Below are 25,533 nucleotides of genomic sequence, written 5' to 3' on the forward strand. Positions count from 1 at the left end.
GTCTGGAGAAAGGGGCCTGTAGGTGATAAAAACTCTTTGAAGTGGATGAGAGCCGAAATCCCGACATAGAGCTACGAACCCAGGCCAACCGGCATTTCCAAAAGATGGCATGGATTGACATCAGTCATAAATCAAGCCCCCCTCCAATAGGACACTGGGGGCTGAAACCGAAATCCAATCTCAAGAACTCAGGAACCAATCACCTATTGATCTGACAGACTATAAAGGACAAACACGGCCTTTCTTTCTCTCTCTCTCTCACCTGAACCAGTAACTCGCTGCCACAGCTCAACCTGTAGCTCTGTTGCCCGAACCGGAACCAGAAACCAACCAAGTCTTTGCCGGCAACAGAAGAGTTAAACTGGGAGAAGGAGATTGAGCCGTACAAAGAATTCTTTTAAAGGACTTTATTAAATAAAGAACTTTACAGACTGCGCTGCCCGCCTGTGCCCACCTGATCAGTGGAGTTTTACAGCTGGACAAATGACTAAGTCGACTGAATACGAAAGTGTCAGTCATTTAAATAGCTATTTGAGTTTTAAGAAACTTGACCCTTGGAACAAACAGGGCCCTGCTTTCCTCAAAGACTTTGTCTTCAAGTAACTACGGTGGAAACCTGCTTACAAAGAAGATTTTGTGCACAACCTTGGAGCCTTCAAACCAGTGGAAAATCTGTTTGGAAACGACTCTACTTTCGCGAAACCCCAACTTCCAGGTGCATCGACTGAGTGGAAGTTCTTGGACAAAGCCGAACCAGACTGCCTTTGTTCCAAACCACACGGACCTCGTGCCGTGTGCTGTTATCTGAGCCCGAAGGCAGAGAGGCCTCTCTGCGACGAAGTTCAGATAAGTTTAACAGTTTGGAGTTCATGATTCATGACATTTGAGAAATCAATTAGAAATGTTAATCTGTGATTCATAACTCTAGAATGTGTAATATCATTTAGTTTTCTTAAATATAAATGTGTGTTGCATTAAACTGTTTTGTTGATAATTTTAGAAATAAAATCTGTCAACGCCGAGAAATATCTTCTCATTCCTGTTTAACTGTTTAGTCTGAAATTGACACAAGTGAATAGACATTAGATTATTGGTGGCCCTGCCTATCCTTAATCATTGAATAATAATCAGTTAAGGGAAATTGTGGTAACAAGTAATGATAGGATCTTTCTCTCCACCTAAACGTTAATGAGACTGATATATATATAACGAGAAGTTACCTGACATAAATACTAACCTGCGTAGTTATTTAATGTCTGACTAATAATACTAACAAGAGACTCACCTTCATCTTACTAACTGGTATTGTAGTCAATGTGTTTATAACCTCTTTTGTTTAACGATTTGTGTTATCATATGCGATCCCATGGTCTTTGATTTGGTCACGGAAGTGATTTGTCTTTGATTTGTTGATATAGAGTTGAATTTTAATTAGTTTTTCCCTTTTGTATAATTAGTGTAGTGCTACATTTAGTCTTTGTTTTGAATAAATTTGACAATTTATATCTTTGGAATTGGTGTCTGCGTCCAATTATTACAGAAATTGAGTTCTACAAGATTCCAGGATTCCAGGATTCGTGATAAGGTGATACTATAAATTCACTTCTTTAATTGAAATTTATAAGTGTACCTTACGCTACAGGTGGAACGGGAGCTTCGTGCCCTGGATGTGCATCCCACAAATCTCCATCAACTGCAAGATGCTATCCTATCAATATGGGCCAACATTTCTAAAGAATGCTTTCAGCACCTTGTTGAATCAATGCCACGTAGAATTAAGGCAGTTCTGAAGGCGAAAGGGGGTCAAACACAGTACTAGTATGGTGTTCCTAATAATCCTTTAGGTGAGTGTATATGGAAAAGGAACAATATGTGTACATCTCTGCATATGGTGCCCTAACAGATGTGCAAGTTACATGACAGACAGACACTCACACACACTTTCAAAGACAGACAGACAGACAGACACTCACACACACTTTCACACACTCACTTTCACAGACAGACAGACACAGACACAGACACACTCACTTTCACACAGAGACAGGCACATTTTCACACAGAGACAGACACACAAACACACACAAACAGACACAGACACACATACTTTGACAGACAGACAGACAGACACATGCATATTATGGGTCTTTGTTGGGTAGTGAAATGGGTAGCATCAGTCGCAGTGTGGGTAATGTCAGGGAGCCAATCATAGTCCCCGTTATTTGCATATCGTGGCGCAAAGCATTCTGGGAAAAGCAACTAAACACGTTTAGTCATGTATTTGTCCATAGTTTACACATGAGATGAAAGAGACAGTATGACGTATTGAGCACCTGGGATTCCTCATGTGTATGTGAGGGGCAGAGGAACCGGATCCCAAGTGTGCGTCCCAGGTGCTATAGGTTTCAAAGCATGCAGGGGAATAGGCACCCCACCCTGACACCTATAGAAGACTGGATAGGGAGATATAAATAGCAATGGGGAGACTCTTGTACTTGGTGTGGCTCTATCCATATAGTGGGGCCAGCAGCCACTTAGCAGGTGTAGCAATAGAAGCTCAGCCTGGGGAGACTGGATTTAGCATTTCCTCTCCATTTTGATAACTATCCATAATCATTTCTGCAAAATACTTCTATGATACCTATGTATGTTTTTTACTTGTACTATATTATACTATCAAGTATCAGTGTACACATACAATGTGACCTGTTACATTAATACAGAGGCCACGGAAGGCCAGATCACTAATAGCCACTGTCCCCTGATATTACACTTTTTTACAATCACTTTGGCACTCATTTCAGAACCTTGATGTCATTTTTCAAAACTCTAGACACTAAACTCACACCCGATGATCAAAATGCACATTTTTCAAAACTCTAACACTTTTTTACAATTGCTTGGATACAATACACATCAACCTCAGATCATTTGTTCATTGAACTAAAATGACACAACTTAACATCAAAGTATTACCATTTCAAAATGCAATTCACACATTACATCTGAGATCACTGTCTATTCATTTCATTACAAAGATCTAACTATCAATTGATACAGCTGCTCAAAATGATAAGTGACTGTTGCATTACTCTTAATGCATAGTTTTATGGAAACTGACAAACAGTATTCCATGTTTCGATCATGAAAGTTTCAGGATAATGAGATCCATTGACACCAATAACCGAGGAGCATGGTTTCTTAGGGTTACCATAGACTTGACTGTGTCTTCTTGTTTGTGAAGGAACAGGACTGTGTTTTCCTGTCTGGGTTCCCGCAGGCTTAAGTGTGTTTGTAAACTGCAGCGTAGGTTTGACCTACTATTAGAAAAAAAAAAAAAAAGGAGCGCTAATTAATTGTTCAATATCTGATACGCCGGTGATAATATAAAATAACGTGTTTATAGTTTATAGAAGTTTATAGTGTTTATGGTAAATGAAGAAAAGTCATTAAGTTATATACAAGTTCTATAAATGCAAACATTGAAAAGCATGTTTGTTGTTATTCCTATATAGGATTTAGTATTATTTGTGTTTTCTTGTTTTTTGCTATGTTTTCTCCCCTGTCGTTTATTGTTATTTTGCGGGCTTGCACGCCTTGGTTGTTGTGTACAAAACGATACATAGAAAATGGGAAAACGTGTTACTGTGTGGGAACAGCTCTAGTAAGACGGGCGACCCGCCACTTAAAGGTACACATGTAAGGTACATGTATGATAACTATGGAGTGAAGCGGTGCGTTTGACTGGACAATAGGTGACAGAAAATTAAGGTTTCCAGAAGATGGGACTTTTGATTCAGATAGACTTGAGCACCTAAAAACAGTTTTGCAAAATAGGAATACAAAGCATTAAGAAATGAGAAACCAAAGCTAGCTATCTTAAAACATTTGTTAGAGAAAAGAAAGAAAAGACAACAGGCATAATTCAATCTGAATGCCCCGAAGACAAATTAAAAATATATATATATGTTTTTCAGTATAAATGACAGTCCTCAAGATACTGAAGGAAAATTACTAGATAAGTAATAAATAAGGGTAGTTTGAGACACTGCAGGTCAATATAACATGCCAACCAAAACCATGGTATCTGAATTTACTATGGATATAAATTAATATGTGTCTCTTTGTATGTTTGTACGTTTTCAGTTTGCGCAAGGTAAATGTCCATATTTTGACTTTTTCATGTACTGTATAGTCCAGAATATGACTAAGAGAGTCATAAGTCACAAATAGTTACAGAATGATAGCTAAAAAACGCCAGTTAAATATGTTGTAATAACAGACCTACAAGAAAGTCAGCATTTAACTGTACACAGAATGCTATTGCAAACAGAAATAATAATACAAAATTAAGTTATTTAAATAGGTCTTACGAATACAGAAGTTAAAAGTAACATGTTAGAAATGGAATTAGAGCCAAATTTAGAAATAGGAATCCGAGGCAACCACAAACATTCGGTGAAGGTTTCTTACATATTGATAAATAGATAACCAGATACTCCAGGAAATTAACGATGTGCTCATTTGGAAGCTATGAGTTCCACAATGAAGAGTTTTTAAATCCCTAGAAATAGATCCCTAAATACAATGTGTAGGTAAGAAATTAACTATTGATCAGTTCAATCTGGATTCGGGAACAGTTCTTCTGAACCTGTACTGGTGTAGATTGGACTTCAATAGGAGGAAGTGACACAATAAAGACATGAGCCGCGCAGGAGGACAGTCTTAGTGCCCACGCAGGTTCTTAGTTGGGGAAATCATTGACTGGACACATTTTTTGAAAATGTGCTTTCCTGAAGTACCTGGACATCATTATTGAGATCAATGAAAAGGCTTATTTTCCAAAGATTAAATACATTCATTAACTACAATAATGTAGTGAAATGTATATAAATAGTAATAATACAAATCGATCAAATATAACTTGCATTTTCTTGTAAGAAATTAGGAATAGGAGAAAGAACAGCTGTTGGGATGCAGTGCGATGTTATCCAAAATTGAAAGCGGTTGAGAAAGGAGAGTTTGTTCTGTGTGAGACAAATGTACTGCCACGAGAGACTCTGATGGTGATTGACTGGAATATGAGGGAAAATAATGAAGTTACTACAGGTATAACTAAAGGTGTAACATAACTAATTTAATGAAACATAGTCATGGCAAGTTATAAAACTGTTTGGAAATAGTCCTTTCACAAACAGAAATACCCTATCAATTAGGAAGAGGGGGGCAGGGGGCAAGGACCGTATGTGCTCCTCTGCTCCCCCTGTTCGCCTGAGCAGACAAGCAGCCTGAGATGAGAGAGAGAGAGAGAGAGAGAGAGAGAGAGAAGAGAGAGAGAGAGAGAGAGAGAGAGAGAGAGAGAGAGAGAGAGAGAGAGAGAGAGACAAGGCAGAGACTGTAAGTACGTGTAATGGTTCATAACTTATTACAAACAGAGCAAGAGTGTAATGAATTGTAATTTACACTGCTTGTATTAATAATGATAATAATATTGATGTTGATACAGACGAATACATCACATACTAGATGACAACCGCATAAAACTAATAATAATGAAAATAGGAATAATAGGAGTATGGAAATAATTTCAAATTATGGTTTATTGGTAAAAAATGAATTGAGAAACAAAGATTAATAACTGCCATCATTTACCCAACTACTATTAACTATGGTGTTGAAGGAGCTGCTGTAATAGTTATTGTAATGTTCTCAGGTATTTAAGTTAGATAAAAGGACAAAGATAAGCACATTGTTTTGAAACTTTGACAACTCCACACAAAAAGAGTATCTACACTAGGAAGTAAAGCTGATTCAATAAACACAGGAGATATGATGCTGCTGACGACAGCTGAGTGCTGTACTGAAATAATTTGATAAATGAGATAAATTGGAATCAAGATTATTATTATTTTGAATTGTCCCTTTACTAGAAACCTTATAGATTGTGCGAATGTCAACTAATGTGATAGAGATGCCTTTTATAAGGACGATCTCTGATGTTGTGTGAACCACACATTGTGTCTTCAGACTGATTTATTCCACATGGCAGATATGCATATTATGAATCGTGTCCTGAAGGAACCGATGTCTGACCCATATGGAGAAGATGCTGGTGTTCTTGTTGAGACACAGTAGGCCGAGGGCGCGGCTTTAAAGACAGCCTCACAGCAACTTGAACAGACCAATGCTGAGGTCCACTACGCTGAAGTGATGCTTGACTCAGTGGAGAAATAAGTTAAAATACTATAATTAAAGGTTTTCCAGATTATAGGAATCTACAATATATTGTGAAACTGCTCAGATGACGTCCGCAGTAGCACATATTCTTCTATTGATAGTTTAATTTATAATGTACTATTAGTGGAGATGTCACATTATTCAAATGAATAGAATGACAGCCATGAAGTCAGAATCAGTCCATTGCCCTTCACTTAAGATTTGTACAATGTATAATGTTTATAAATCAAAACGCAACAAATATATGTACAATACAGTTTACAAACTGAATTTGTAAAAAAGAATGTTTTGCTGACTTTTGTATTCTCTTTGAAGCAACAAAATGTATGTGTTATGTATGTCGTAACTAGGGTTTGACTTTTATGACCTGGGGCTGGATGAAATTTAATTTGAGATGCACTGTAAAAGCTCCAGGAAATTGCAACTGGCCACTGCACCTTCCATAAGAGAGCTCAAACATTTGCTAATGCATTGGTTGCCTCACAGGCACTCTTTCCCTGGTTTGCCCATGTGGCGCATGGTGTTGGCCACACGGGCAAAGGGGGGATGTGTGCATCAGTCTTTTAAATTGGTTTGCCCCAGGTTTTATAGTAACAGCTTAGCAATATTGTAGAACTTGCCACATTTGTCAAGCTCATAATCCTGCAATATGCAAATAGATTGTGTTCAAAAGCTTAAATGTTGTGGATATGAATATATACTTGTAATAATATATAGGTGTTCTAAATGGGTTGAAGCCTATCCCGTAGGAAGGCTGAAGTAGTAAAAGTAGCAAAAATACAGTTAAGGGATGTTATATGTAGATTTCGCATTCCAGGGAAATTTCCAGTGATAGGAACACTCACTTCACTGGGACAATAGTGCAGGAACTATGCAAAGCCCTGCGAGGTAAACAACATTTTCACTGCCCCATCAGGCTCAGTCAGCTGGAGCAGTGGAGAAACAAAATGGGATATTAAAGAATAAGCTGTCTAATATATGCAAACAAACAGGACTCAAACGTCCAGATCCCCTTCCTATAGTCCTAATGACAATGAAATCGTCAGCAAATTGAGAAAAACAGGTCTTTCTCCGTGTGAGATTATTATGGGATGACTTATGAGACTCTCCATCACTCCTCCATTGTCTGTAAGGGAAATGGACATCCACTTGATGGATGATGCTATGTTGTCTTTTTGTATGGGACTAACACGTGCTTTCGAAGCTGTCCATTCACAGATGAAAGCCGCCCAGACTGAACCATCCCAGCAGGTTTACCACCCCTTCCAGCAAGGTGACTGTGTATATCAAAGCACACAAGAGAAAGTCCTCCCAACAGCCCAGGTGGACAGGGCCCTACCAGGTGCTCCTGACCACCCACACAGCTGTGAAGTGCCTAGGAACGACGACATGGATCCACTCCTCACACTGCAAACTTGCCAATCGAGGCGAACAGCACAACCCTGGTGGAGAACAGAGGGATAAAGGAATTGTTCTTCCACATCAGATTTGACATTACTGTATGTATGCAGGCCCTTGTAATTGCTTTTCCAATACTGTCAACTGGTTATTGATGATTGATTTCACATTGTGGTACGAGTATCGAGTGAAATGAGTGCTATCCACCTTAACAACACAGCGATAACATGGAGCCGGCAGGTGATCCAGGTCACAATAGAGGTCAAGCAGTGGGAGGAGGAAGACGTGGTGGTCAAAGGTGTAGCGTAAGGTACACTTATAAAATTCAATTAAAGAAGTGAATTTATAGTATCACCTTATCACGAATCCTGGAATCTTGTAGAACTCAATTTCTGTAATAATTGGACGCAGACACCAATTCCAAAGATATAAATTGTCAAATTTATTCAAAAACGAAGACTAAATGTAGCACTACATTAATTATACAAAAGGGAAAAACTAATTAAAATTCAACTCTAGATCAACAAATCAAAGACAAATCACTTCCGTGACCAAATCAAAGACCATGGGATCGCATATGATAACACACAAATCATTAAACAAAAAAGGTTATAAACACATTGACTACAATACCGGTTAGTAAGACGAAGGTGAGTCTCTCATTAGTATTGTTAGTCAGACATTCAATAACTATGCAGGTTAGTATTTATGTCAGGTAACTTCTCGTTATATATATATCAGTCTCATTAACGTTTAGGTGGAGAGAAAGATCCTATCATTACTTGTTACCACAATTTCCCTTAACTGATTATTATTCAATGATTAAGGATAGCCAGGGCCACCTATAATCTGGTGTCTATTAACTTGTGTCAATTTCAGACTAAACAGTTAAACAGGAATGAGAAGATATTTCTCGGCATTGACAGATTTTATTTCTAAAATTATCAACAAAACAGTTGAATGCAACACACATTTATATTTAAGAAAACTAAATGATATTACACTTTCTAGAGTTATGAATCACAGATTAACATTTCTAATTGATTTCTTAAATGTCATGAATCACAAACTCCAAACTGTTAAACTTATGTGAACTTCGTCACAGAGAGGCCTCTCTGGCTTCGGGCTCAGATAACAGCACACGGCACGAGGTCCGTGTGGTTTGGAACAAAGGCAGTCCGGTTCGGCTTTGTCCAAGAACTTCCACTCAGTCGATGCACCTGGAAGTTGGGGTTTCGCGAATGTAGAGTCTTTTCCAAACAGATTTTCCACTGGTTTGAAGGCTCCAAGGTTGTGCACAAAATCTTCTTTGTAAGCAGGGTTCCACCGTAGTTACTTGAAGACAAAGTCTTTGAGGAAAGCAGGGCCCTGTTCGTTCCAAGGGTCAAGTTTCTTAAGACTCAAATAGCTATTTAAATGACTTTCGTATTCAGTCGACTTAGTCAATTGTCCAGCTGGATGGCTGGGCACAGGCGGGCAGCGCAGTCTGTAAATTTCTTTATTTAATAAAGTCCTTTAAAAGAATTCTTCGTACGGCTCAATCTCCTTCTCCCAGTTTAACCCTTCTGTTGCTGGTAAAGACTTAGTTGGTTTCTGGTTCCGGTTCTGGCAACAGAGATACAAGTTGAGCTGTGGCAGCGAGTTACTGGTTTAGGTGAGAGAGAGAGAGAGATGCCGTGCGTTACCCTTTATACGCCTGTCAGATCAATAGGTGATTGGTTCTTTAGTTTGTGAGATTGGATTTCGGCTTCAGCCCCCAGTGTCCTATTGGAGGGGGGCTTGATTTATGACTGATGTCAATCCATGCCATCTATTGGAAATGCCGGTTGGCACGGGTTCGTAGCTCTGTGTCGGGATTTCGGCTCTCGTCCATTTCAAAGAGTTTTTATTTCCTACAGGCCCCCTTCCCCAGACATCTCACAGCAGGGATTCCAAGCTATTTGGCCCATTCTTGGTGCCATCCTCCCAAGACTGTCACTTTGATGTAAACCAGTTCACATGCTGATGAGTTAAGGAAATCTGATAAATTTGGGGGGGAGAGGTCTTCTTTAGATCAGTGCTTCAGCTCAGAGCTAAAATGCTCTTATCAGAATACACCCAACATAACGCTACACTGGTTAATTCTGTTCTGGGAAAACCACAATCCTGCAGGTTTAATAAGTCTCTCTACACATCAGTCCCTGAGTACCTTCAACCAATGGTCATTTTGACCAATTAAGCCCAAGAATTGAGTCAATTAAGTTGTCAAGGACTACCCAGTGAAGACGTGAACTCACGACTAGGTCACACTGTGAGCTCACCAGAGCAGACATTACACTGAGCTCACTGTGAGCTCACTTAGCGCTTTTCCAGCGACATGGTGCCGGTGCTGGAGCCGGAGCTGCTGCTCGGCCTGGGATCCAGCTGATCTTTTTTGAACCGGCCCGCTTTTCCAACGGTTTTGACGTCACTGGATGTGGGCATTCCCAAGCATGGAGTAGAAGTGGAGAAACACAGCAATAGTAATCAGCACCGAGGCGACTGCGTCTTTAAACCCCATTTAACATCACAATCAAACTCATTCCGCGTCTATGGCAAATCGTAACCCTAATGTTACAAATGTTCCCTAAACACCTATTTTGCAGGATCAATAAAAAATTATTAGGATTTTTTAAACTTTTACTGACACACATAGTTAATAGCAATGTGTTATAACTTTACCGAAAATAATAATCTGTATATCTTTAATTGTTTAGACGTTATTAAGATATAATGCATCTTTCACATAGGGAACATTTGTAACATGTTAGGAAAAACAAACAAATGATTTGAAAATATTCATAATTACAGCATACAATTTGTCAGGCTTCATAACAATGGTATTTATAACATACTCTGTAAAAATCAAGCAAATAGCATTTGTGGTTCACGAGAAAATATGTATATATAATCAAAGCTATCAGACTATAGCAGCCGGTGTATGAAGACACATACGATTATACAGCATTATTTGGCAGCTTCGCAAGACCTAATTTTAAACGTTGTTGGTAAATTAGATAATTAGTGGGGACCCGCTATTTGCAGTTCTTCCCCTCCATAATTGCTAAAATAAAGTTTTACTGACATTTTATTGACCCTACCACTGCATAGGGCACATCTGTAACATGAACGCTACTGAATGGCACATACATTGAAAACTACGGAGAACTGAGACAAATCCACTTTACACTTCATAAATAATCTTAAAACGTTTCCAACCAAGGCAACACCCACTTGAAATACGTTCATTCTCATTTTTGGTAAACAAAAAGAGAGATTGTTACATATGTTCCCTATGATGCATCTACAGAGAGAGAGAGACAGACAGACACTAACTCTCTCTCTCTCTCTCTCTCTCTCTCTCAGCTGGGAGTGTGTGGGAGGGGTCTGCAGTGAGCGGGAGTGCTGCTGAGAGCTCTGTCCTTTGGCTGCGTTTTTTTGTTGCTTTACTTTTTTCAGTTTGTTTATTTTGTCTTCTGTTTTCAGTGCTTTTCTTATTGTGGGGGAACAGGGGAGGGGAGGGGGGAGTACCGGTAGTTCTTCCCGGGTCGGGGGGTCGGACCCCCTGAATGCGTCTTTTGAAAAACTGACCCGACGCCATGGAGTCAAGATCGCTCCGGTGCAGTTCTGCCCCCTAGAGCAGTGTGTGTTAGCGGTTGGGGAGGTAGCAGGGTGTGAAAATATCAAGTCTGCTGCCATTGTTATCTTCTTAAAAACCACTGATCTGCTCAATCAGCTAGTGGCTAATGGCACAGTGTTAGACGACACTTTCACCCCGGTGTTGCCGCTCGCTGCTCCTGCCCGGAAGGTAACGCTGTCTAACGTCCCTCCGTTCATCCGCACCGGCTCGGGCAGCTGATGTCCGGCATTAAGAGGGTCCCGCTGGGCTGCAAAGCCCCGCAACTGAAACACGTCGTGTCCTTCCGAAGGCAGCTGTATATGATCCTCAATAACATCAATGAGGATCTTAATGTCTCCGAAGTTGGATCTCTCTTGCTGCCACCACCACGAAGATTGCTCTTTAGTAATGTTGGAAAGTCAAAGACAGCAACCGTCAGGGTTCTTGCATATGACGTATTCGTGCTGCACCTCTCTGCAAGGATCCAGGACAGTTTGTCAATGTAAACTCCAGTGCCTGGGAATATTTCCACCTAAAAGACAATGGTAAATAAAAAACAAGTTTATCCCCAAACTATTCTTATATTATGTTAAGTGGAATACATTATCAGTAAGGCTGTGATTTTGTTACAGAAATGTGTTATTAAAGACCACAGTATGTCTCAATTCTAAGTTTATTAATTTACACACATAATAAAGTCAGTGAATCTGTGACACCCATAATTCAATTACATTCTTATTATCAACTATAACTATGAATATAACTGATAATGTAGCATCATTAGATTGTTTACAACCAATATTTGTTTTCAATATATATATTTTTACCTTGTCTTTGTAATATTGTAGACCAAGAGTGTTATACCTGTTTTGGTGATTCTTTGTCAGATTCAGAACAATTTGCTGTGGGGCTGTCAGAACCACTTGATGGTGACACACTTTTGTCTTCATTGCTGATAAATGTGGCTTTTGTTACAATTTTTTTCAGATTGTCCAAAAGGTCTGGAATCTCTGGAGAAAAAAACCTTAGTATTAAATGATAATCATTTCTAGTAATATATTTAATGCAAAGTGAAAACAAAACCATCAATGCCTGCAATTATACTTGAGAGACTTGCTCTATGTTATTGGCAAACTGACCTTTTTGTGGGTCATTAACATTAGCTACAAAAAAAATAAAAAAGATAAAATACAAGAATTTCCAGGTCTAATGTAATGCATATAGTCATTAATGTAGGATTATGAAGTTATGTTGAAAAACTTTATTTAATAATCAGTATTATTAAACTATTAGACAGTGCACATTAAGAGTCTGTATTGTGGTTCTAGATTACTTCAGTATGATCAACTATAATACATTACTCTGGAATCTAAATTACTGAAGAATAACATTTATCAAGGTAAGGAATTATTTGCTATAAATAAAAAAACTTACCATCAACCATACGGTTTCGAAGACATTGGTTTTCATTTTTAAGTCTTGTGTTTTCCTTTTCGAGCTGCTTAACGTTTTGCTGTAGCTCAACTTCACTGGACTCTTTAAATGTCTGTAGAATATGACGGGATCTAATTCTTGAAGCTCCATCGGTTTTCTTTCTTATTTTGTGCTGTATTCAGAGAGGAAAAGAGTTTAAAATGAAAATATATATATATATATATGAATATGATTAAAAAAAAACAATCCTGCAATACATTTATTTAATATTTGCAGTAATTATCTCACCGGTAACTGTGGTTCATCAAGGTCACTATCATCTGAAATTTGAAGTTTTTTGTTTGGTTTAGGTACTCTCTTCATTTTAGGACAGGGCATTTTTGTTAGGTCATTAAGTTTTCTTCTTAGTTCGCCTTCTTTTCCTAAAATAAAAATAAAATAAATAAAACCCTGCATTATGTCCACAGATATTTGGGGATTATATTTATTTGTCATAAAAATACTGTGCTTTGACCATACAAATTAAGATGAACAGCCAACACTGAATCAAAACTGAAGTTAAATTATATCTGGTTTAATTTATTTTGTGATTTGGGGGATTTTATTGTAAAGCACAACACACAATAAATCGTTCTTACAAATGCCAGTCAAGTATGACGAGTTTTTAGCGCCCTCACCACCACCTACCATGTTATAAGAGTATGTTAGACGTACAACACATTAATAACTTAAACATTCATTTCAAATATACTGTGATTGTATATATCAAATAGCATGTAAAGACTTTAATGTTTTTTTTTTTTAAATAAACATTGTTACCAGTCATAATGATCTGCGCTTCATGGACAGGCCATCCACCTTTTGGAGGTTTGTTCGTGTCTCTCCACTCTGCTCTGAAGTTTCGAGTCGTCTCTTCGTCATCATCAGCAATGCTGAATAAATCAAAATTGCGAAAGCAAGCAGTGGGAATCACGCTGTAAGAGTCTTTGTCGACCCCGCTTTCCCACTTCACCAACGCGTGCATCACCGCCATACTACCTTCACCTTCTCGTCCGTTTTTTCTGCGCCTTTTTCCCCCGACAAGTCACGGCACAAAAAACAGTCCCGCTCTGCATTCTGGTACTTGGCGTTCTTAATAACACCAACAGGGTGTAATCGCATAGACCACTCGAGTATAAAGTACTACATATCCCATCTGTTACAGTTTTTTTTCTTCTTCTGAAACTGCAAGCGCACTACATAAAGTTTGGCAAATGAAGAAATTTGGATGATGAGTTTACAATCTTATAAACAGTATTTAAGTAAACCTAGATATGCAATTCCAAAAAGAACAGCATCGAGATGGAGAAACAGGATACAAAAATAATAATACAATGTTTATACTTTTTGTATTTTAATTACAGTATGTAATTATTGCCTTTTGATTTACATTTACAGAAAAAGAACGGCGGCAAACGTGGACTACCCAACAAGAAGCAACAAAGTTACTAAAATATCAGATTCTCAGGTAAGCTTCATGCAGCCATACATGTATAATTATAAAATCAATCCAAAAAATAGACCTTGTTTACCCTACAACTGATTTGAGTGTTAATTCTATTTAAGATATAAAAAAATATTTTGTTTTCTGAACTAATAATCTGTGAACATTCTATTATCTCTATAATTTTAATTAATACATTTATTTTATTATTGGTGGAACATTATATTTTTCAGCTCAGATGATTTCACGTACCATACATTTTTCTGTTAATAAATGTGCAAAAACAAATCAGATGGATAGGCCCCTACATATGAACATTAAGTTAAAGGCCTAGAGTGAGTGTTCTTCACTTCCAGTCATGGCGGGCCACAATCCAGCTCTTTGTAACTCATCAACAACCAAAGACCTGGGAAAAGGGTTAAATGGCTTCAGTTAAGCCAATTAGGTAATTAAGAGCTCAACTGGAAAAAAAAACAGCAGGCATAGGGGTACTTTAGGACCACAGTCACTGATATAACCTACAATGTTGTTGTAATGAAAATCAGCAGACAGTGGGCCTCCTCCAGGACTAAGGTTGAGAAGCACTGGTCTTGAAGACCACAATAACAATCGACCTCAAGGGCTAGGGATATTCGAGGTGATGCTAAACCAGTCCTGAATGTTTAAATATAATGTTATTTTCTTGTAGTGTGCCGTTGCTGTTAATGCAACCAGTTATATTGAGCCATCAAATACAGAAGCTGACGAAAGACATCAACATGTAAATTTAGTTGTAAATTTAAAGTGTGTGTGAAAAGTATTTTGTATATGGAGATTAACCCATAGTTTCACAGATAAATTGTGGACCAGTGATATTCAGGATCTTCAAAACAAGTCCTGAATGCTCAAACTTAACACTTCTTTTTTTAGAGTGTCGTTGCTGTCAATCCAGCCAGTGATGTGGAGCCATCAGATACAGAAGCTGATGAAAAACAACATGTAAATTTCCTAAATTAATATGGTGCATCAAAATACTTATTTAGCACTTTCAACTGTTTCTTTGTGATTCCTAAAATTACTTTACAGGCTGGGGCTGGGGGAAGACACTGCGCCCGCCTGGAGAAGCCTGTACAAGCCCCCCTCAATAAGAGAGCTGGCAATCTGCAGTGGAGGGTGTTACACACCATTATTGCTGTCAATTCTTTTATTACTGTTCTTAACCCTGCTGTGTCCGACGCCTGCCCATTCTGTGCTCAGAGAGAGACCGTGTTTCACTGTTTCAGCACTTGCTCTCGGTTGTCACCCACTTTTAGTCTTTTAACTCGTCTTTTTACTGATCTTAACCTGATTTTTAACACAAAGGTTTTTATTTTAGGGGCGCGATACACCAGAAAGACCAAACATGTGGACCAGCTGGTAAACTTCTTGCTGGGCCAGGCTAAAATGGCCGTCTATAAGACTAGGAAGAACAGAGTGTGTGGGGAGGGCAGTGAGGATGCAGTGAGAGTGTTTGCCATGCTGGTCAAGTGCAGAGTCAGACTAGAGTTTAACTATTACAGGCTGATGAATGATTTGGAGAGTTTTGAACAGGTCTGGTGTATTAATGATGCCCTTTGTGAATTGTATGACGGGGAGTTGGTTTTTATTATGTAATTCATTTATAGGGTTTAGTATTTGATGGTTGTTTTGTTGTGTGTATTGGGTTGCTTTCTTTAAAAGTGTACAGATCAGTGGCGGAGTTAATGCTTGTTGGGGGGAGACAAACAAAGGGGAACACTATTTTTTATTTATTTATTTATTTTCTTTTGTATGAATTATTGCGTGTTGCAAACAGGCAATGAAGTCTGATAAAAGTCAAAAAGTCTCTCTCTCTCTCACACACACACACACAGCCAGCAAGACACACAGAGCCAGCCAGCTCAGCGATGACATCACAAACATCTCTCTCAGGTGACTCCTATGACATCACAGAGCACGTACATTCCGTTGCTTGCCGTCTGTCAACCACTCAGTCACTGCCAGCCAGACTGGCTGGCTGACTGGATGGTGGGGCTGCTTGCTGCTGCTGCGTACCTTAGCAAGCTTATTTGCTTGACCGGCCTTCCTCCTCCGCCCACATGCCCACCTATGTCCGATCTGCTGTTCACCTGGATCACAGCTCCGCCCCAACAAGGCAGAGCCTCCCAAGAATGGTACAAACTCACCCACGATCCCCTCCACGGAAAGCTATAGCAAAAGGCAAAAGCATTATACGTAATGAAGAGGAACCCGAGTCCAAGACGCATCCGACCAGCCATACATATTTGTGTGTATTAAAGATCACATTTTATTACATTTAGATTTTCTGTACTTTATTACATATTTTTGTGATTTTTAAATGTATTGTTTCTTTTCCTTATATATGTATGTATGTATGTATGTATGTGTGTGTGTGTCTGTGTGAAAGTGTATGTGTTTGTGTGTCTCTGTGTGAAAGTGAGTGTGTGTGTGTCTGTCTCTGTGTTTGTGTGTCTGTCTCTGTGTGAAAGTGAGTGTGTGTGCGTGTGTCTGTCTGTGAAAGTGTGTGTGTGTGTGTGTGGGTGTGACAGTGTGTATGAGTGTCTGTCTGTCATGTAACTCGCACATCTGTGAGGGCACCATTTTTGCAGAAAGAGATGTACACATTTTGGAGCAACATATGCTGCCATCCAGACATCGTCTTTTCCAGGGACATCCCTGCATTTTTCAGCAGGATAACGCCAAACCACATTCTGCCCAGATTACAAGCGCATGGTTGCGTAGGCAGAGAGTGCGGGTGCTAGCATGGCCTGCCTGCAGTCCTGACCTGTCTCCGAATTGAGAATGTGTGGCGCACTATGAAGTGCAAATTAAGACAACGAAGGCCCTGTGCAGTTGCGCAGCTGAGGAAATGCATAATGGATGAATGGGGGGAAATCCCACTTGCTAAACTTAACCAAGTGGTGTCTTCAGTGCCCAAGTGCTTAATAAGTGTTATTAAAAGAAAAGGTGATGTTACATAGTGGTAAACAGTCGACTGTCCCAACTTTCTTGGTTTCTTTTCACTGCTAATGAGATGCTGTAGAGTGAGTTAGTTATATTGCTTTCAGGAGCTCTAATCGTATTGATGAGTTCATGCAGCATTTGTAATTGAATTTCAAAAAGAAATCCTTGCTGTCTGGCCTGTGTGTATGAGATGTACTCTGTCAATCTTTGGCTAACAACTGAAACATTGGTAGAACAGAAATGGCAACATAAAAAAGAAAAGTACATTTTAAAAGAGCACATTAAATAGGATGAATATACAGTTTTTTACAATCACTTTGTCACTAATTTCAGAACCTTGATGTCATTTTTCAAAACTCTAGACACAAAACTCAAAACGGTCATCACTTGTAACACAGGCTGTCCAATGTTCAAAACATTGCATTGTGCATTCATATCTTTAAAGAAACCTTGCACTTGCAGACTTGTTGGTTCAAATAATTCATTTATCATGAAATACCATAGTAACATTTATTTAGATCACCCACACAGAAGATACCGATAGTTTCACTGTGTAGTTGTTCGTACAATCATTAAATATTGTAGTACAAAATATGTGATACATGTTTCATTATGGTACTACACATAAATACATCACTGTAAAAGGACTAGTAGAGAGAATACTACAGACACAGTGGAATCATTGAACAAAATCTGAAATGTATTGATGCAATACAATCAAATCACACCATAGGTTTCTTTGAAGCCATGCAACAATAATTAGCTACAAAAAAGAACAAAACTACAGTAAAATGTCAACTGCAGTGTTCCTCAACTGGCTTAGTGTAAAACAAAGGATTGATTACTGTACTTCTGAATTTCCATCAGCCCTGTGTTCAGGTTCAGGTTCTCACAACCATTTTTCACAAGAGGCATCTTGAAACTGAACATACCTGAACATACTCAGTCATCAGCTGCTTCACTCTGTCTGCATTTCTTTCAAAAGGCACACTATACTCTGTGCTACACATTGGTATGCAGTATACAGTCATTTGACAATTGAGAGTAGCCTAATGTTTAGTGCATGCTGAAGACTTGCCGCTTCTCAGTACGGAAATTTCTGATGATTGAGGCTACAGTTGATCCTGAGTTGATTCTGAGGTTTGATTGAATCATTGTAGCTGCCTCAGTCATGGTCATGCCATGATTTACAACATGCTCTACAACTATTTCTCGGATTTCACTGGACACTATTTGCTGTTGCTGCCGCTGTCTGGTCCGTGGCCTTGTCCTCTACCACGTTCCCCCAACACCTCTCAAATGAGGCCCATGGCTGCCTCTCTGGTGAGGCCTAAGCCCTCCTCTATGACGAGGCCCACGACCACCTCTCAGAAGGGGTGCATGTCCCCTTCCATTCCTTTGACCACCACGTCTTCCTCCTCCCACTGCTTGACCTCTATTGTGACCTGGATGACTTGCCGGCTCCATGTTATCACTGTGTTGCTGGGGTGGATAGCACTCATTTCACTCGATACTCGTACCACAATGTGAAATCAATCATCAATAACCAGTTGGCAGTATTGGAAAAGCAATTACAAGGGCCTGCATACATACAGTAATGTCAAATCTGATGTGGAAGAACAATCATCTTCAACCAGGTTGGAGCGTTAGTTGCAATGCCTTTAATACACGCAGCGTGGAGAGGAACAGTGACTCAAGTAGATCCCAAAGTCGCTCTGCCTTCATTTTAACAGTCAGAGCTTTTATACACAAAAATCAAAGAGCTGGTTATAATCAGAAAGTCATTACTATGTTATCTTAAAAGTTAGCTAAGCAGAATTCATATCATTATAGGACAGAGTTCATAGATCAACACATGGATTAGGGAGCAGGCACTTCAATCATACTGTTTGACATTGTCTCCAAGATTCTCATCGTAAATAACAAACAGAAATCAAACTACCTTCTGGCCTGACCTTCTAGCTTGACCTTATCTTTCTTAAGTATACAAGAGAGAAAAACAGGTATTAGAGAAAAAATTTCTAACTTTCCTTCCACACTGCAAACATGGTGTGGAAAAGTGCTACATGATGATGAATGATGATGAAATATTACATCCATAGATAATGTAGTCCAACTGGTTCATGCTCCTCGTTTATTGATGTCAATGGATCTCATTATCCTGAAACTTTCATGATCGAAACATGGAATATTGTTTGTCAGTTTCCATAAAATTATGCATTAAGAGTAATGCAACAGTCACTTATCATTTTGAGCAGCTGTATCAATTGATAGTTAGATCTTTGTAATGAAATGAATAGACAGTGATCTCAGATGTAATGTGTGAATTGCATTTTGAAATGGTAATACTTTGATGTTAAGTTGTGTCATTTTAGTTCAATGAACAAATGATCTGAGGTTGATGTGTATTGTATCCAAGCAATTGTAAAAAAGTGTTAGAGTTTTGAAAAATGTGCATTTTGATCATCGGGTGTGAGTTTAGTGTCTAGAGTTTTGAAAAATGACATCAAGATTCTGAAATGAGTGCCAAAGTGATTGTAAAAAAGTGTAATATCAGGGGACAGTGGCTATTAGTGATCTGGCCTTCCGTGGCCTCTGTATTAATGTAACAGGTCACATTGTATGTGTACACTGATACTTGATAGTATAATATAGTACAAGTAAAAAACATACATAGGTATCATAGAAGTATTTTGCAGAAATGATTATGGATAGTTATCAAAATGGAGAGGAAATGCTAAATCCAGTCTCCCCAGGCTGAGCTTCTATTGCTGCACCTGCTGGCCCCACTATATGGATAGAGCCACACCAAGTACAAGAGTCTCCCCATTGCTATTTATATCTCCCTATCCAGTCTTCTATTAGTGTCAGGGTGGGGTGCCTATTCCCCTGCATGCTTTGAAACCTATAGCACCTGGGACGCACACTTGGGATCCGGTTCCTCTGCCCCTCACATACACATGAGGAATCCTAGGTGCTCAACACGTCATACTGTCTCTTTCATCTCATGTGTAAACTATGGACAAATACATGACTAAACGTGTTTAGTTGCTTTTCCCAGAATGCTTTGCACAATATGCAAATAACGGGGACTATGATTGGCTCCCTGACATTACCCACACTGCGACTGATGCTACCCATTTCACTACCCAACAAAGACCCATAATATGCGTGTGTCTGTCTGTCTGTCTGTCTGTCAAAGTATGTGTGTGTGTGTCTGTGTGTGTCTGTGTCTGTCTGTCTGTGTGTGAAAGTGTGTGTGTGTCTGTCTGTCTGTCTGTCATGTAACTTGCACATCTGTGAGGGCACCACTAATGCAGAAAGAGATGTACACATATTGTTTATTTTCCATATATATGTATGTATGTATGTATGCATGTCCAATTGCTTTGACAATACAAATGAATTGAATTGAGAGGGAGAGAGAGAGAGACAGACAGACAGAGACACACACACACACACACACACACACACACACAGAGAGCCAGCCAGCCAGCTCAGCGATGACATGACGAGCCTCTCTCAGCTTACTGCTATGACATCACAGAGCACGTACATTCCGTTTAACAAATCGTTAAACAAAAAAGGTTATAAACACATTGACTACAATACCGGTTAGTAAGACGAAGGTGAGTCTCTCGTTAGTATTATTAGTCAGACATTAAATAACTACGCAGGTTAGTATTTATGTCAGGTAACTTCTCGTTATATATATATCAGTCTCATTTACGTTTAGGTGCCAAGAAAGATCCTATTTGTTACCACAATTTCCCTTAACTGATTATTATTCAATGATTAAGGATAGGCAGGGCCACCAATAATCTAATGTCTATTAACTTGTGTCAATTTCAGACTAAACAGTTAAACAGGAATGAGAAGATATTTCTCGGCGTTGACAGATTTTATTTCTAAAATTATCAACAAAACAGTTTAATGCAACTCACATTTATATTTAAGAAAACTAAATGATATTACACATTCTAGAGTTATGAATCACAGATTAACATTTCTAATTGATTTCTCAAATGTCATGAATCACAAACTCCAAACTGTTAAACTTATGTGAACTTCGTCGCAGAGAGGCCTCTCTGGCTTCGGGCTCAGATAACAGCACACGGCACGAGGTCCGTGTGGTTTGGAACAAAGGCAGTCCGGTTCGGCTTTGTCCAAGAACTTCCACTCAGTCGATGCACCTGGAAGTTGGGGTTTCGCGAATGTAGAGTCTTTTCCAAACAGATTTTCCATTGGTTTGAAGGCTCCAAGGTTGTGCACAAAATCTTCTTTGTAAGCATGGTTCCACCGTAGTTACTTGAAGACGAAGTCTTTGAGGAAAGCAGGGCCCTGTTTGTTCCAAGGGTCAAGTTTCTTAAAACTCAAATAGCTATTTAAGTGACTGACACTTTCGTATTCAGTCGACTTAGTCAATTGTCCAGCTGTAAAACTCCACTGATCAGGTGGGTCTGTGAAGTTATTTATTTAATAAAGTCCTTTAAAAGAATTCTTCGTACGGCTCAATCTCCTTCTCCCAGTTTAACTCTTCTGTTGCCGGCAAAGACTTGGTTGGTTTCTGATTCCGGTTCTGGCAACAGAGCTACAGGTTGAGCTGTGGCAGCGAGTTTCTGGTTCAGGTGAGAGAGAGAAAGACTGTCCGCTGTTCCTTATAGTCTGTCAGATCAGTAGGTGATTGGTCCCTGAGTTCTTGAGATTGGATTTCGGTTTCAGCCCCCAGTGTCCTATTGGAGGGAGGCTTTATTTATGACTGATGTCAATCCATGCCATCTTTTGGAAATGCCGGTTGGCCTGGGTTCGTAGCTCTATGTCGGGATTTCGGCTCTCATCCACTTCAAAGAGTTTTTATCACCTACAGGCCCCTTTCTCCAGACATCTCATAGCAGAATTCCAAACTATTTGGCCTCTTCTCGGTGCCATCCTCCCCAAAACTGTCACTTTGATGCAAACCAGTTCCAAGCTGATGAGCTAAGGAAATCTGATAACTTTGGGGGGGGAGAGGTCTTCTTTAGATCAGTGCTTCAGCTCAGAGCCCAAATGCTCTTATCCAAATACACCCAACATAACGCTACATATGTATGTATGTATGTATATATGTGTAGAAGGAAAATTAGAAATTATTTTCTTACACCTGTTTTTCTCTCTTGTATACTTAAGAAAGATACGGTCAAGCTAGAAGGTCAGCCCAGAAGATAGTTTGATTTCTGTTTGTTATTTATGATGAGAACCTTGGAGACATTGTCAAACGGTATGACCTATGAACTCTGTTCTATAATGATATATGTTCTGCTTAGTTAGCCTTTAAGATAACATAGTAATGACTTTCTAGCATGTATGGATGTATGTATGTATGTATATATATATATATATATATATATATATATATATGTATGTATGTATGTCCAATTGCTTTGACAATACAAATGAATTGAATTGAGAGGAAGAGAGAGAGAGAGAGAGAGAGAGAGAAAGAGAGAGAGAGAGACAGACAGACAGACAGCTCAGCGATGACATCACGAGCCTCTCTCAGCTGACTGCTATGACATCACAGAGCACGTACATTCCGTTGCTTGTCGTCTGTCAACCACTCAGTCACTGCTAGCCAGACTGTCCCTAAGACAAAGTGTACAATACTTCAATTATATCTCCTCCAGACAGATAAAGAGTATTAAGAGCTACGATGAAGTTACCAAGGAGACGTAAAAAGCTTGCATCACCTGGTATTTCCTGGAGGTCACCCATCCAAGTACTAACCAGGCCCTGGCCCGTTTAGTTTCCAAGGTCTGACGAGATCGGGCACGTTCAGGACGGTGTGGCCGCAAGCCGAGATGCCTGGCTGCATGATGTCTCTTAAAGGCTGGCGGGTATTGACGGAACTGCCAGCAGAAAAAAAAGAAAAATAAAGGGAAATATACCAGTGCAGCAAAGGGTGTTGAAAGTAGCCGGGTACGTGTACAATTCTTCAATTATATCTCCTGGAGACAGAAAGAGAGTATTAAGAGCTACGATTAAGTTACCCAGGAGACGTAAAAAGCTTGCAGCACCTGGTATTTCTAGGAGGTCTCCCATCCAAGTACTGACCAGGCCCTGCCCCGTTTAGCTTCCGAGATCTGACGAGATCGGGCGCGTTCAGGATGGTGTGGCCGCAAGCCGAAAGGCCTGGCTGCATGATGTCTCTTAAAGGTTGGCGGGTATTGACGGAACTTCCAGCAAAAAAAAAAAAGAAAAAAACAAAAAAGAAAAATGGATGGAAAAATATCAGTGCAGCAAAGGGTGTTGACAGTAGCTGGATACGTGTACAATACTTCAATTATATCTCCTCCAGACAGAGAGAGAGTATTAAGAGCTACGATAAAGTTACCCAGGAGACGAAAAAGCTTGCAGCACCTGGTATTTCCAGGAGGTCACCCATCCAAGTACTGACCAGGCCCTGGCCCGTTTAGTTTCCCATTTCTGACGAGATCGGGCGCGTTCAGGACTTTGTGTCCGCAAGCCGAGACGCCTGGCTGCATGATGTCTCTTAAAGGTTGGCGGGTATTGACGGAACTTCCAGCAAAAAAAAAAAAAGAAAAATGGATGGAAAAATATCAGTGCAGCAAAGGGTGTTGAAAGTAGCCGGGTACGTGTACAATTCTTCAATTATATCTCCTCCAGACAGAAAGAGAGTATTAAGAGCTACGATAAAGTTACCCAGGAGACGTAAAAAGCTTGCAGCACCTGGTATTTCTAGGAGGTCTCCCATCCAAGTACTAACCAGGCCCTGCCCCGTTTAGCTTCCGGGATCTGATGAGATCGGTCGCGCTCTGGACGGTGTGGTCGCAAGCAAGAGGCCTGGCTGCATGATGTCTCTTAAAGGCTGGAGGGTATTGACGGAACTTCCAGCAAAATAAAAAAGAAAAAAGAAGAATGGAGGGAAAAATATCAGTGCAGCAAAGGATGTTGAAAGTAGCCGGGTACGTGTACAATTCTTCAATTATATCTCCTCCAGACAGAAAGAGAGTATTAAGAGCTACGATGAAATTACCCAAGTGATGTAAAAAGCTTGCAGCACCTGGTATTTCCAGGAGGTCTCCCATCTAAGTACTGACCAGGCCCTGCCCCGTTTAGCTTCCAAGATCTGACGAGATCGGGCGCATTCAGGACGGTGTGGCCACAAGCCGAGACGCCTGGCTGCATGATGTCTCTTAAAGGCTGGTGGGTATTGACGGAATTTCCAGCAAAAAAAAAAAAAAAAAAAAAAAAATAGAAAAATGGAGGGAAAAATATCAGTGCAGGAAAGGGTGTTGAAAGTAGCCGGGTACGTGTACAATTCTTCAATTATATCTCCTCCAGACAGAAAGAGAGTATAAAGAGCTATGATGAAGTTACCCAAGTGACGAAAAAAGCTTGCAGCACCTGGTATTTCTAGGAGGTCACCCATCCAAGTACTGACCAGGCCCTGCCCCGTTCAGCTTCCGAGATCTGACGAGATCGGGCGCGTTCAAGACGGTGTGGCCGCAAGCCAAGAGGCCTGGCTGCATGATGTCTCTTAAAGGCTGGAGGGTATTGACGGAACTTCCAGCAAAAAAAAAAAAAAAAATAGAGTGAAAAATACCAGTGCAGCAAAGGGTGTTGAAAGTAGCCGGGTACGTGTACAATTCTTCAATTATATCTTCTCCAGATAGAAAGAGAGTATTAAGAGCTACGATGAAGTTCCCCAGGAGACGTAAAAAGCTGGCAGCACCTGGTATTTCCAGGAGGTCTCACATTTAAGTACTGACCAGGTCCTTCCCCGTTTAGCTTCCGAGATCTGACAAGATCGGGCGCGTTCAGGAAGGTGTGGCCGCAAGCCGAGATGTCTGGCTGCATGATGTCTCTTAAAGGCTGGCGGGTATTGACGGAATTTCCAGCAAAAAAAAAAAAAAAAAAAATAGAAAAATGGAGGGAAAAATATCAGTGCAGCAAAGGGTGTTGAAAGTAGCCGGGTACATGTACAATTCTTCAATTATATCTCCTCCAGACAGATAGAGAGTATTAAGAGCTACGATAAAGTTACCCAGGAGACGTAAAAGCTTGCAGCACGAGGTATTTCCAGGAGGTCTCACATTCATGTACTGACCAGGTCCTGCCCCGTTTAGCATCCGAGATCTGACAAGATCGGGCGCGTTCAGGATGGTGTGGCCGCAAGCCGAGATGCCTGGCTGCATCATGTCTCTTAAAGGCTGGCGGGTATTGACGGAACTGCCAGCAAAAAAAAAAAAAGAAAAATAGAGGGAAAAATATCAGTGCAGCAAAGGGTGTTGAAAGTAGCCTAGTACGTGTACAATTCTTCAATTATATCTCCTGGAGACAGAAAGAGAGTATTAAGAGCTAC

General features: G+C 39.9%; 4 non-coding genes and 5 pseudogenes across 4 annotated transcripts; all 9 read right to left on the minus strand.

Moving 5' to 3' along the window:
* Positions 1–16,329: 16,329 nt before the first annotated feature.
* On the minus strand, positions 16,330–16,444 carry LOC136729270 (U5 spliceosomal RNA). The gene has a single exon (XR_010808883.1). It is a non-coding gene; the product is annotated as a U5 spliceosomal RNA (small nuclear RNA).
* Positions 16,445–22,885: 6,441 nt separating this feature from the next.
* On the minus strand, positions 22,886–23,004 carry LOC136729578 (uncharacterized; annotated as a pseudogene).
* Positions 23,005–23,212: 208 nt separating this feature from the next.
* LOC136729516 (5S ribosomal RNA) lies at positions 23,213–23,331 on the minus strand. Its single transcript, XR_010809035.1, has one exon. It is a non-coding gene; the product is annotated as a 5S ribosomal RNA (ribosomal RNA).
* Positions 23,332–23,555: 224 nt separating this feature from the next.
* On the minus strand, positions 23,556–23,674 carry LOC136729239 (uncharacterized; annotated as a pseudogene).
* A 211-nt stretch (positions 23,675–23,885) lies between these two features.
* On the minus strand, positions 23,886–24,004 carry LOC136728837 (uncharacterized; annotated as a pseudogene).
* Positions 24,005–24,219: 215 nt separating this feature from the next.
* Positions 24,220–24,338, minus strand: LOC136729328 (5S ribosomal RNA). The gene has a single exon (XR_010808935.1). It is a non-coding gene; the product is annotated as a 5S ribosomal RNA (ribosomal RNA).
* A 225-nt stretch (positions 24,339–24,563) lies between these two features.
* LOC136729412 (5S ribosomal RNA) lies at positions 24,564–24,682 on the minus strand. The gene has a single exon (XR_010809011.1). It is a non-coding gene; the product is annotated as a 5S ribosomal RNA (ribosomal RNA).
* Positions 24,683–24,891: 209 nt separating this feature from the next.
* On the minus strand, positions 24,892–25,010 carry LOC136728963 (uncharacterized; annotated as a pseudogene).
* Positions 25,011–25,229: 219 nt separating this feature from the next.
* On the minus strand, positions 25,230–25,348 carry LOC136729147 (uncharacterized; annotated as a pseudogene).
* Between the last annotated feature and the right edge of the window lie 185 nt (positions 25,349–25,533).

This window comes from Amia ocellicauda, unplaced genomic scaffold (genome assembly GCF_036373705.1).
Source record: "Amia ocellicauda isolate fAmiCal2 unplaced genomic scaffold, fAmiCal2.hap1 HAP1_SCAFFOLD_30, whole genome shotgun sequence".
Classification (NCBI taxonomy): Eukaryota; Metazoa; Chordata; class Actinopteri; order Amiiformes; family Amiidae; genus Amia; species Amia ocellicauda.